Genomic DNA, 11,850 nt, shown 5'->3' with positions numbered 1-11,850 from the left:
ACACAACTCAGCTAGAACGGCAAATGTGTTTTGTAGCTGAAACTATATTTTATTTACTCCAAAACTCTAATAATTCATGAGACATTCACCTGTTTTATGGTTATGTTTGGCATTAACAGGACTTGATTCTGTTTAGGGAAAGATCAGTCGGGTTTAACCCTCCTGTCGTCTTGCAGGTCAAATTGACTCGTTTTAAAGTTAGAGAATGTGGGGGGAAAAATGATTTTCACAGTGAAACTTCTGATGTCCACATTTTCAATATTTTTTTTGGAAATCTTTGAACATTTTTCGGTTGGAAAAAAAGAAATGTTAAAAATGTTTCTTTAAGAACATTCACATAAAAATCATATATAAAATATTAGAAGTTTTACTGATATATATGGAATCACTTTAGATATTTTTAGGATTTTTTTGGAAGATTTTTACTCATTTTTTGAAAATATTTACAAGAATTTTCTTGCCAAATTTGGGGGATTTTTTTCAATAAAATTTTTAAGGGAAACTTTGAAGAATTATTGGAATTTTCTTCCTGAAGGTTTTGCAAATTTTCAGAAATTTGGGGATTTTTTTTGCTGATTTTTTTTCAGACAATGAAACAATATTTTTTGGTGCCCATAAATGAAGACAACAGGAGGGTTAATACATCTCAAATTAGGAGGTTACATGAAAGTGAAAATCTATTTTTGAGTGAAAAACTACTAATTTTTTTAAGCATGTCTGGCTTATTTTAAGACACCTAAGCTTGACAATCCTGGTAAAATAGAGCTTCAAATAAGTTTTCCAGCTAATTTTGAGATCTCAATATTCTAAATATCATATCTTATTTCTAGAAATCTTACCAAGCCATTTTTCACTTGTTCTATTGGCAGATTTTTTCACTTATTTCAAGGTAAAAGTTCCTTGAAATACTGTACACTGCTGCTAGCTTTGATTTGGTTCAGGAATCCATTACAGAGCAGCTCCACAAGGACATGAAGGAACACGGTCATCGCCATGAATGACAAGTAGCAGCCTTTCTAGAAAATGTTTTATTTCTGCAACTTGTGTTTTGTTGTTTTCCTCGACATCGCTGCTGGTTTCCTCCACCGCAAAGAAAAATCACGGTTTACTAGTGAACCCAGGTACAAAAACTGATGAGGATGTGGAACCAAAGACTCAAGGAAAAGGTGTTTATGACAATACGTACAGGGATCCACACCAAACAAAGCAGGCGAGTGAGCAGACAAACAACCTGAACGAAAGGCAGAGTTAACTAACAAACCAAACAAACACAGGAATCAAGACTTTAACCGGCTAAACAAGGAAACAGGATTGCAGCAAACCCAAACTGAGTATAACAAGACAAGAAGATTTCCACTACACATCAAGGAGAACACAAGAACCGACTGGTTATCAATGGAAAAACAACACTGACAAACTCCAGGATGAAGGCTGAGGCAAACTAACCTGGCAGATCAGGAAAGGTTGTAGAGAGCTGGATCAGGAAGGTAAACCAGATGTTTCTGCAGCAGATAATCCAAAGTGAAGACGGGGAGATGAGCAAAGAACAAGGAAGGCAACCAGTCAGAACATCATAACCAGGCTGACGATCTGGAACTGAGGGATTGTCTGAAGCAGGGTTTTATAGAGAGGAGGGTTAAATTACAGTCAGGTGTCCACACTTCCTGCTCACACAAACAGGAAGTGAGGGAAAGGAGGAGGAGATGCTGACAACGAGTCAGAGGCAGACGCAGGGATTCAGACAGGAAATGGGAACTTTATCCTGCCTCTCTGTTGGTTCATCTCATTTCACAGATTTCAGCCTCCTTTGCTCAAATGTCTGGTGGGAGGGACTAAGTTAGTGAAATGGGACGGGAGGCCTCTTGATAGCTGATCAAAGAGAGCAATATTGTCTATTAACGCTCCTGTTGTCTTCATTTACGGACACCAAAAAATATTGTTTCTTTGTCGAAAAAAAAATCCAAAAATTCACCCAAAAAAATTCCCCAAATATCTGAAAATTTGCAAAACCTTCAGGAAGAAAATTCCAATAATTCCTTAAAAGTTTTTCCCTTAAAAATTTTATTGAAAAAAAATCCCCCAAATTTGGCAAGAAAATTCTTGTAAATATTTTCAAAAAATGAGTAAAAATCTTCCAAAAAATCCTAAAAATATCTAAAGTGATTCCATATATATCATTAAAACTTCTAATATTTTCTTTAAGAACATTCACATAAAAATCTACCAAAATCCAGCGAAATTTGCTGGATTTTGCTTGATTTTTTTGTGAATATTCTTAAGAGACATTTTTAACATTTCTTTTTTCCCACCAAAAAATGTTGAAAGATTTCCCAAAAATGTTGAAAATGTGGACATCAGAAGTTTCGCTGTGAAAATATATATTTTTTTCCATATTTTCAAACTTCAAAATGGATCAGTTTTGACCCACAGGATGACACGAGGGTTAAAAGTGAGATATCTGATGCTTTGAATCTGTTTTAACTTTGCAGTTGTTCAGGCTTTTTCTGTTTGTTTTAATTTTTGCCTCTTTGCAGGTGAGATTACCTCAAAAAGTACGAAACTGAAGATACTCAACAAGTAACTGTGGCATTGTCTGGAAGTTAAATCCACTTTATGTCTGTCCAGCTGACATCAAATGAAACCATTAAAGCTATCTAAAGAGCAAAAAAAGAGCAGAAAAAGGAGGACTTTCCACACATACGGTTTTTCTTTTGGCCTTTTTTTTGCATTTATTTGATAGGCACAGTGAGAGACAGACAGGAAATGGGGAAGAAGACATGCAGCAAAGGGTAGCCAGCGGGAATCGAACCCAGACCGCTGCATCAGGTACTAGCCCCTGTACAGGGGTCACCTGCTTAACCCATTGAGCTATACAAGTACCTGCATGTGGTTATTTTTGACCGTGGAAATAATGATTTGGCCCCAAAAATCTCAAACTGAGGTCCAATTAGCAGCTTTTCCAGAGCTTTCTCAACCGCAGCCACGTTTTGTAGACTTCCCCCAGCAGAGGGAATTACACATTCACAGCCAGATTTGATCAAGTTGAACAGCGCAGTCAGTTTAATGGGAACGCTGAGGGCTATTTGAGAGAGTTCAGTAGTTTTCTACGCTGCCCTGCTGGTTTTACTGCCAGCTGTTACATCCTCAGACAGCATGTGCAGCCTGTCATTGTCGGTTCTTTCAATGTTGTCGCTGTGGTCCAGGGCCTTCCTGTACACTGACCCCCAGAGGAGGGCCAGCATGAACAGAGCAGCATCCAGGCTGTCGGGTCCTGGAGGCAGGTAGAAGAGGCCTGGTCTGGTTGGTGAGAAGAACTCCTTTCTAAGGAATATTTGGGGAGTGTTAACCTCTGCTGGGATGATGAAACTGGTGGAGTTTACACAAAGTGAAGCTGAAAGAAAGCAGCAGGACTGATTCAGGAATGAAGAACACTGGAAGGAAATGAGTCCAAAGCTTCACACATTTAGAAAGATTTGCAGCTAAACCATATGATGCACATTAGTGGAATAAGAAGAGAATAATGACAGCAGAAACACAAAATCATCATTAGGTTTGTGGATGTATCAGCCTTAAACCAAGTGTTAACTTAATAATCTTGTTATTATCTATTTTTATAATCTAAAAACGACTTTTATTGTTCATTTTATTCTCTTTACCTTTTATTTTTTCATTTATTTATTTGTTATTACTACTATTACTAGTATTTTTGTCCTTTTCTTTATGGATTTAGCCTATATCTTCTGTTATCCTACTAGTTCTTTTCCATTACTTGAATGTGTTATTTTTGGTTATTTTACTATTTCATCTAACGTTGTCATATTGATTCATTTTGAAAATCTTTTACCAGGTCTATTGCTATTTCTCCACATTTGCCTCCCTGGTCTTTTTCCATCTGTTTGGACTGAGTAGTCTTTGGTTGTTCAATGGTCTTCCAGAGTTTCCTTCTTTTCCATTTTGCCCTTTCTGTCTTTCTGTAAAGCGCTTTGTAAACTCTATATAAATAAAGTTACTATCAACAGTATTATGAAAATTAATATTGCAACTTGCCATTGAGCAGTTAAACAGCATCTGAGCACAGATGTGGGTGAGCTGGTGTGCTCGAGCTGCTAATGAGAGGATGGGGAAAGAGATTAGATTTGCACAAAACAACAAAAATGTGACAAACAACAAAACTCAGTTAAAAAAAGACAAAAACCCAACAAAACAAGACAAAATATTACAAAAATGAGACAAAAGAACAATGAGCAATCCAGTATTTTGCTTTATGATCAAAACAATTTGTCCAGAAATGATTTTAAATTTCTAGTTTCACTAATTTACAATCTGCAGTTAATGTCTTCTCTGGAATTTTTACACTTTGAGGGCCGGATTGGACCCTCTGGAGGACCGCTTTTGGCCCACGGGCCTCATGTTGGACACCCCTGCTCTAAAGCTTTTATTGCACATTACGGGAGACTAAAACTTGCTGCTATGAGCCTTACAAGCCACCAGATGTCACTGTTTTTGATTTGTAAATGGAAAGGTTTATCTGCAAACACCGTTTCCAACATGACTGACAGCAGATAAACAACATGTATTATTGACGACTAACATATTAGAAAGATATGAATAGAGTCATAAGAGGACGGAGAGGAAGCTCAGTGCAGGACTCAGATGCATACTGAGGCTCTTAATTCATCACTCTAATTGCGTTGGACAGGAGTGACTTGTTCCATTACTGCGTTAATGGAAAATATGCCAAGCTGAAATGAACTAAAATTATCTTCTACGGGTTCCCTGTGGAGTTTCTGGCCTCTGCTGGTGCCGTGGAGCTGCTTTGTTTCAGCTTTATCCCTGTGGCTATCTTTAATTATAAAGTTAAACTTTAACCCTCGTGTTGTCCTGTGGGTCAAAATTAAACTGTTGTAAAGCTTGAAAATGTGGGAAAAATATATATATTTTCACAGTGAAGCTTCTGATGTCCACATTTTCAACATTTTTGGGAAATCTTTGAACATTTTTTGGTGGAAAAAAGAAATGTTGAAAATATTTCTTAAGAAAATTCACATTAAAAAAAAGATTTTTATGTGAATGTCCTTAAGAAAGTATTAGAAGTTTTACTGCCAAGCTGAAATCACTTTAGATATTTTTAGGATTTTTTTTGGGAAGATCTTTACTTATTTTTTGAAAATATTTCCAAGAATTTTCTTGCCAAATTTGGGGGATTTAAAAAAAAAAAAAAAAAAAAAAAAACTTTTAAGGGAAACTTTTAAGGAATTATTGGAAGTTTCTTCCTGAAGGTTTTGCAAATTTTCAGAAATATGTGGAATTTTTTGGGTGAATTTTTGGATTTTTTTCAGAGAAGGAAACAATATTTTTGGTGCCTGTAAATGAGGACAACAGGAGGGTTAATTATCTATTTTTTTTTTTAACCAAATATGATTGAAAAAATGAGGGGAACAGTTAAAGTGGAGTTTTCTACGGATGTTAAGTAACTGCTGGCCTCTGTGGTTTTCCAGATGTAAAGACCAGTTTTCTCTTTTTTCAGTGTGGTGTAGACATCATCACTAGCTGCTCCTCTCATCTCCTCTACTGTACCATGACTAATTCTTCTGTCTGTCTGATGCATTCTGGAGGCAGCCGCTGATGCATATGAAGTGATGAAACGCTCTGCAAGTCCAGACTGTATGGGCTGCACTGAGGTCACCGTTGGGTTATTAGAAGTGAAGCCAGTGAGATCAATGCAACGATGTGCAATAATGCAAGAAACAGGGGGTCCATGGAAGCATCAATACAGCTTCTGAGTAGTGAGAATGAGGTTTATCAGACTTCAAAAAGGACATACTGTACCAACATTTAGAGATGTATGTATTTAAATCAACATGACTTATCGTAGTGTTTAATATTTATGTGTTTACTTGAGAAAAGTTCTTCGCTGACCTCATGCTGTCTCTCTAAAGTTGACGTGTACGTCATCAATCCTTCATCTGCATTCCAGTAAACAACAACTACCTGCAAAGCCACCCTGAAGAAGTCAATAAATGCACACGATGCAGATGAACACAGTCACGACTCAAGACTTCTCGCATTAATTGAAGCTTTGAGATGAGTTGAGGTGACATCAGATCAGTTTGTTCTGGTGCAGAAGTTCTCCACCTTCCAGCTTTCCTACAGGAGAGGACTAGAGACAATGAACAACAAGGAAACTCTAGTGATAGAGATCAACAAGGCAGGACTGATGGACTTCTGGATGTACAGACGGACATGTATGTATTTTTAGGCATGAAAAAGAGTAAATAAATGAGTACATTCAATGTTTTTCCTCTTTTTTAAGTTTTCTATCTTCCCTTCCTTCCTCATCCAACATCCTCTTACTTTCATCCATCTTTTTCTGCCTTTTATTCTTCTTCTTCTAATTTTCCTCTTCTTTCCTTTTCTTCATCCTTTCACTATTCTTTGGTCGGTCCACCATCATCAACATCTTTCTTTTTCTTTTTCTTTTCAGACTTCTATCTCCTTTTCTCTTCCTCCTTATCTCATCTTCCACTCCTTCTTCTCTTTAATAATATCTGTTCTCCTCATTGGTCTTTGTTCTTTGTCTCCATCTTTTCATCTTTCTCCTCTTATTTCTCTCCTTTTCTTCTTCTTCTTCTCCTCCTCCTCCTCCTCCTTCTTCTTCTTCTTCTTCTTCATCTTCTTTTTCTTTTTCTTCTTCTTCTTCTTCTTCTTCATAGAGATTGCTCCTTATAGTTTATGTTAAATGTTCTCATTAATCCTTTAGTTCAGTACTCAGCCTCATCCCTGTGATCTGCATGTAGTAATGTTAATATAACACTAGAGGACTCTCTATGTTCACCATGTTTTCACTTCCATCTGTTTCTCCTGTGTTGCTTCCATTGAGACATTCTGCAGAATATTTTACTTTGTTCAGAAAATTCAGATTTGGAGCTGCTTGTGGTTGTCTACGTCACAACTGTGTTCCATCTCTGCATTAAAAATATATTTAAATCACTTTAAAAACTAAAAATGGATCAAAGAAATTAAGACTTTTCAGGACTGAGTGTCACAGTGAAGGTGACTGGATGATCTCCACAAACAAACAACAAAATTATGAGCAAATAAAAAGCACTAGTACTATTTTTATGGCCTGTAAACAGATCTATGTTTGTTACCTGGTTCCAAAATTGATTTTAAATTATCCTTCTTTTAAAGAAACAGTTCACTGTTGTGGGATCAGTCTATAAGTAGTGAAGCTTCATTTCAGCCAAACATAAACTCTAGAATTTTTCTGTCCAGAAGGAGGACTGTGTGTTCTGTTCTCTCATCACAACAAAGACGGAATCTTTTACTGACCAATACAAACCAGACGCATGATTAATGCAGTAAATATAAACAGTTTCAGGGGGAAATTGTGAGCTTTTAAGTTCCACCAAGCACTAACAATAACAGACCGATAACCGAAGCCAAATCAGCTTCTACAAATGTTACCTGACCTGCAGCATTCTCTGAGTGCTCAGTTGTCCACCCACAATATCTCTTTTTTTCTCTCTCCCCCTCCACCATCGCAGATTTCCTCATAGTTTCCACCGTTTCTGTCTTTCTGTCTCATCTCTGTCCATCGAGGTCATTGGCTGGAGATGCCCTGCAGATAACCGACAGGCTAGTGGCTTCTAAAAAGGGGCCAAAGGTGACAAAAAACGCCTTCTGTCTGCAACAGGACGCGAGTCAACCCTAAACCTGACCCCGGGCTATTATGTGGTATTGTGTATCTGTCCTTATGTCTGAGTGTGTCAGTCAGAAACACATCAGGTTGTTGCACTGAACTCCTCTGTTGTTCAGCAAACAAAGTTCAAGATTCCAACAGTTTAGACCACAGGTTTTTAGCAAAAACAACCACAGATGAATGAAATGTAAAGATAGAAAGATGTACTTAAATTATATATGACGATGAGTAACATACTGCAGCACTTACCAGCTATAGAGCTATTAGAGATTGATAGATTCTTCTAAATATTATATACTAAATAAACTGAATAAAACAATAGATTTCACATTGAAATTCATAGCTTGCTGCGAAAAATGTGTTCCATTTCAGCTTTGTTCATGCAGAAAACACATTCATAGTTGGTTTAAAGTTGCCATTTAGATTGGAGTTTTCTATCTACATCTGGCAAGGAGATGCAAGAAAAGAAAATTTCTACAAGGCTCAAAAAAGTACAAATCCAGCAGCAATGTCTGAGGGAGTCGGTTTGTTAGAATAAAGTGCTGGGCTCATTCTACAACAGAACAAACAGGTGCACGCTGGAAAACAAGATCCTGGCAAACAAGCTGGTAAACTTGTCAGGAAAAATCATTTGAATGGCAAAAAGAAAAGAAAAAATCCCTTTATGGGTGTACGGCAAGTCAAGAATGCTCTCCAGGATGTAGGCGGACGTGTTTCCTCGTCAACAATCAGGACCAGAACCTCAAAAGATTCACCAAATGATGCAAACCCCCTGTAAGCTGCAAACACACAACAGCAGGCTGCCGTTCACAAAGACATCCAAGAGGAGGCTGGAAGGGTTCTGAAGAGAAGTTCTATGAAATGAACAAAAAATAAACCTTTGTCAAAATAAGCTTTCGGGATGAAGACGTGGAAAATCTGCAGTCAGTCATTTTGACCTCCGGGTGAAGACAAGACTGGAGGTCTGATAGCTTCACCAGGAAGATACTAAACATCTAAGGGCCAGTCAACTAAATCCTAAATATGTCTTCATATGGAATGTAGGCATATCTACACAATTAAACCTTGTGTTTAAAGAACTATTTCACCCACAGTCTTCTTTCTATATTGACGTCAGCCAACTCAAACCAAATCTTTGGCACTTCAGTTGAATGTAAAGAAGCACAGAAAATATGCAACCACCCAAATATGCATGGTCTGGACTGTACAGATTTATGGAAACGTGATTATTAATATGCATTTAGTTTAGAGCTAATGGAAAACATCCAACAATGACAACTATCTGACATTATTTGGTTATCTGTTGGCTAGTTTTTGGGATGCACACTGTGTTCTTTTTGGTGAAATGCGACTTTACAGATGTTTTCATCTTTTTAAAATGGCATTCTGATTAAACATGAGGTCAGATTTCAACCAATATATAACCTTAGGTTATATATTAGCACCTTCATGGTAGCTACCTGGTGGCTACTGTATGCAAATACTTAATAATAATAACGGATTAGATTTATATAGCGCTTTTCTATTAGGCAAACTCAAAGCGCGTACAATGAATCCATTATTCATTCACTCACACATTCTCACTCAGTGGTGGTAAACTACATTTGTAGCCACAGCTGCCCTGGGGCAGACTGACGGAAGCGTGGCTGACAATCTGCACCTACGGCCCCTCCGACCACCACCAACATTCATACTCCAGTGTGAGTAGCAGCACTGGAGGCCAGGTGGGTAAAGTGTCTTGCCCAAGGACACAACAGCACATGACTAGGACAGAGCGGGAATCGAAACGCCGACCTTTCGATCATTGGACGACAAGCTCTACTACCTGAGCCACAGCCGCCCTAAATACTTATTTAAAACTAATCTAGTGATGCATACATTTCCATTTAGTTCACATTTTGTAGTGTAATATTTTTTGAGTACGATGTGGTGAAACGGATTGATGATGTAATCCTGGCAGATGCTATTATTAAGTAGTATAAGTGTGTACTGGATTTTGGTTGATTTTTATGTGAATGTTCTTAAGAAAATATTAGAAGCTTTACTGATATATATGGAATCCCTATAGATATTTTTAGGATTTTTTTGGAAGATTTTTACTCATTTTTTGAAAATATTTACAAGAATTTTCTTGCCAAATTTGAGGGATTTTTTAAAAAAAAAAATCAAACTTTGAAGGGAAACTTTGAAGGAATTTTCTTCCTGAAGGTTTTGCAAATTTTCAGAAATTTGGGAAATTTTTTGGGTGAATTTTTGGATTTATTTCAGAAGAGTAAACAGTTTTTTGTTGCCTGTAAATGAGGACAACACGAGGGTTAACTATCTGCACCTCACTGTAATGCTCTTAGTGTTTTATGTAAAGCACTTTGAATTGTCTTGGACATGAAGGGTGCTGTACAAATAAACTTTCCTTGCCTATAGAAATAAACTTGCTTGCCTCCTAAGACACTTCATGTTGGTTTTCCTTTAATTTGTCACGCATCGGTAGCTCGGCAACCTTGATGCAAAGCCTCAAGACAATATATCCACACACAGCATGGCGTCGCATCGTTTCATGTCATCTCCACTGTCCATGTAATCTTAGCGTGTTCTCCTCCTCCTCCTCCTCCTCCTCCTCCTCCTCCTCCTCATCGTCCTCCTCCTCCTCCTCCACTGTGCTTACTTTCTGTCGGGTTTTAGTCGTGTTTTTCTCTCCACATTGGTCACATTATTTTAACACTGCTTGTCAGCACACTGGTCTGATTTTCACACATTTCTGTCATTTTTCAGCACAGTGTTCTGCAGCATTCTATTTTTACTCATCTAGAAAAGCTTGACGAGTGAAATTTTCAGTTGGTTTCTCAACAATAAAGTGCAGGTAGAGTCGTTTTAGCGTTTCACAAATGACGACAAAATCCATCTGTTGTTCCAAAGTCTTTATTGACGTCGTGATCCTAGTGACAAGATATTTCATTTCCACGTAAATGCAAACAACCCATCAGCTGCGTAGATGCATATAGCTGCTACAGACAATCAAGGAAACGTGGCCATGCATGGACACGGTTGTCATTCATCGACCGGCGAGTTGACGGCATCATCAACCCACCGACAGCGATGAATGTGAACCGGATTCCTGCACTGGGAGAGGACTGAGTAAATAACTGCAGATAATGAGCAGCCAGTGTGATGCATTGTGGGAGTCAGATGGATGAGTGACCTTGGGGCTTTGAAGAAAACATAGGAAGCAGCGTACATGCTTTGTAAGTATCATATGCGATATTCACTGCCAGTGTTTACCTTTTTCTATATTTTTTGGTGCTATAGTTAGATCACTCATAAGAAAATGCGACTAGATCGTTTAACCCTCCTGTTGTCCTCATTAATGGGCACCAAAAAATATTTTTTCCTTGTCTGAAAAAAATCCAGAAATCCAGCAAAAAAATTCCCCAAATCTCTTAAAGTTTGCAAAACCCTCAGTAAGAAATTCCAATAATTCCTTAAAAGTTTCCCTTAAAAGTTTTATTTTAAAAAAAAATTGTCAAGAAAATTCTTGTAAATATTTTCAAAAAATGAGTAAAAATCTTCAAAAAAAAATCCTAAACATATCTAAAGGGATTCCATACATATCAGTAAAACTTCTAATATTTTATTTAAGAACATTCACAAAAAACCCCAGCAAAATTCACTGGATTCTGGTTGATTTTTATGTGAATGTTCTTAAGAAACATTTTTAACATTTCTTTTTTTCCACCAAAAAATGTTCAAAGTTTTCCCAAAAATTTTGAAAATGTGGACATCAGAAGTTTCACTGTGAATTTTTTTTTCTCGCATTTTCAAACTTTAAAATGGGTCAATTTTGACCCGCAGGCGACACGAGGGTTAAAACTGAATTTAGCACCACAAAAATAGAATTTGTTTTGTCAAGATAACAAAATAACAGGAGCACTAGCAATCACAACCACAGTATTAAATCTACCTTTCATAGTACAGCACAGCTAGCAAGATATAACAACAAAATCAGCTGTAATTAACCCAAAACAGGAGGAAAAACATGTACATACAAGCTGTATATAAAACTTACCGTTTTACTGAAATCCTGCCAAATGCACATGTTAGCATTCCACTAGCATGTATTGCTACATGCTTTTTTCATGTCTTTTTGAACAGCT

Source organism: Amphiprion ocellaris, chromosome 19 (assembly GCF_022539595.1).
Source record: "Amphiprion ocellaris isolate individual 3 ecotype Okinawa chromosome 19, ASM2253959v1, whole genome shotgun sequence".
NCBI classification, from domain to species: domain Eukaryota; kingdom Metazoa; phylum Chordata; class Actinopteri; family Pomacentridae; genus Amphiprion; species Amphiprion ocellaris.
This window is presented reverse-complemented; position numbering follows the sequence as displayed.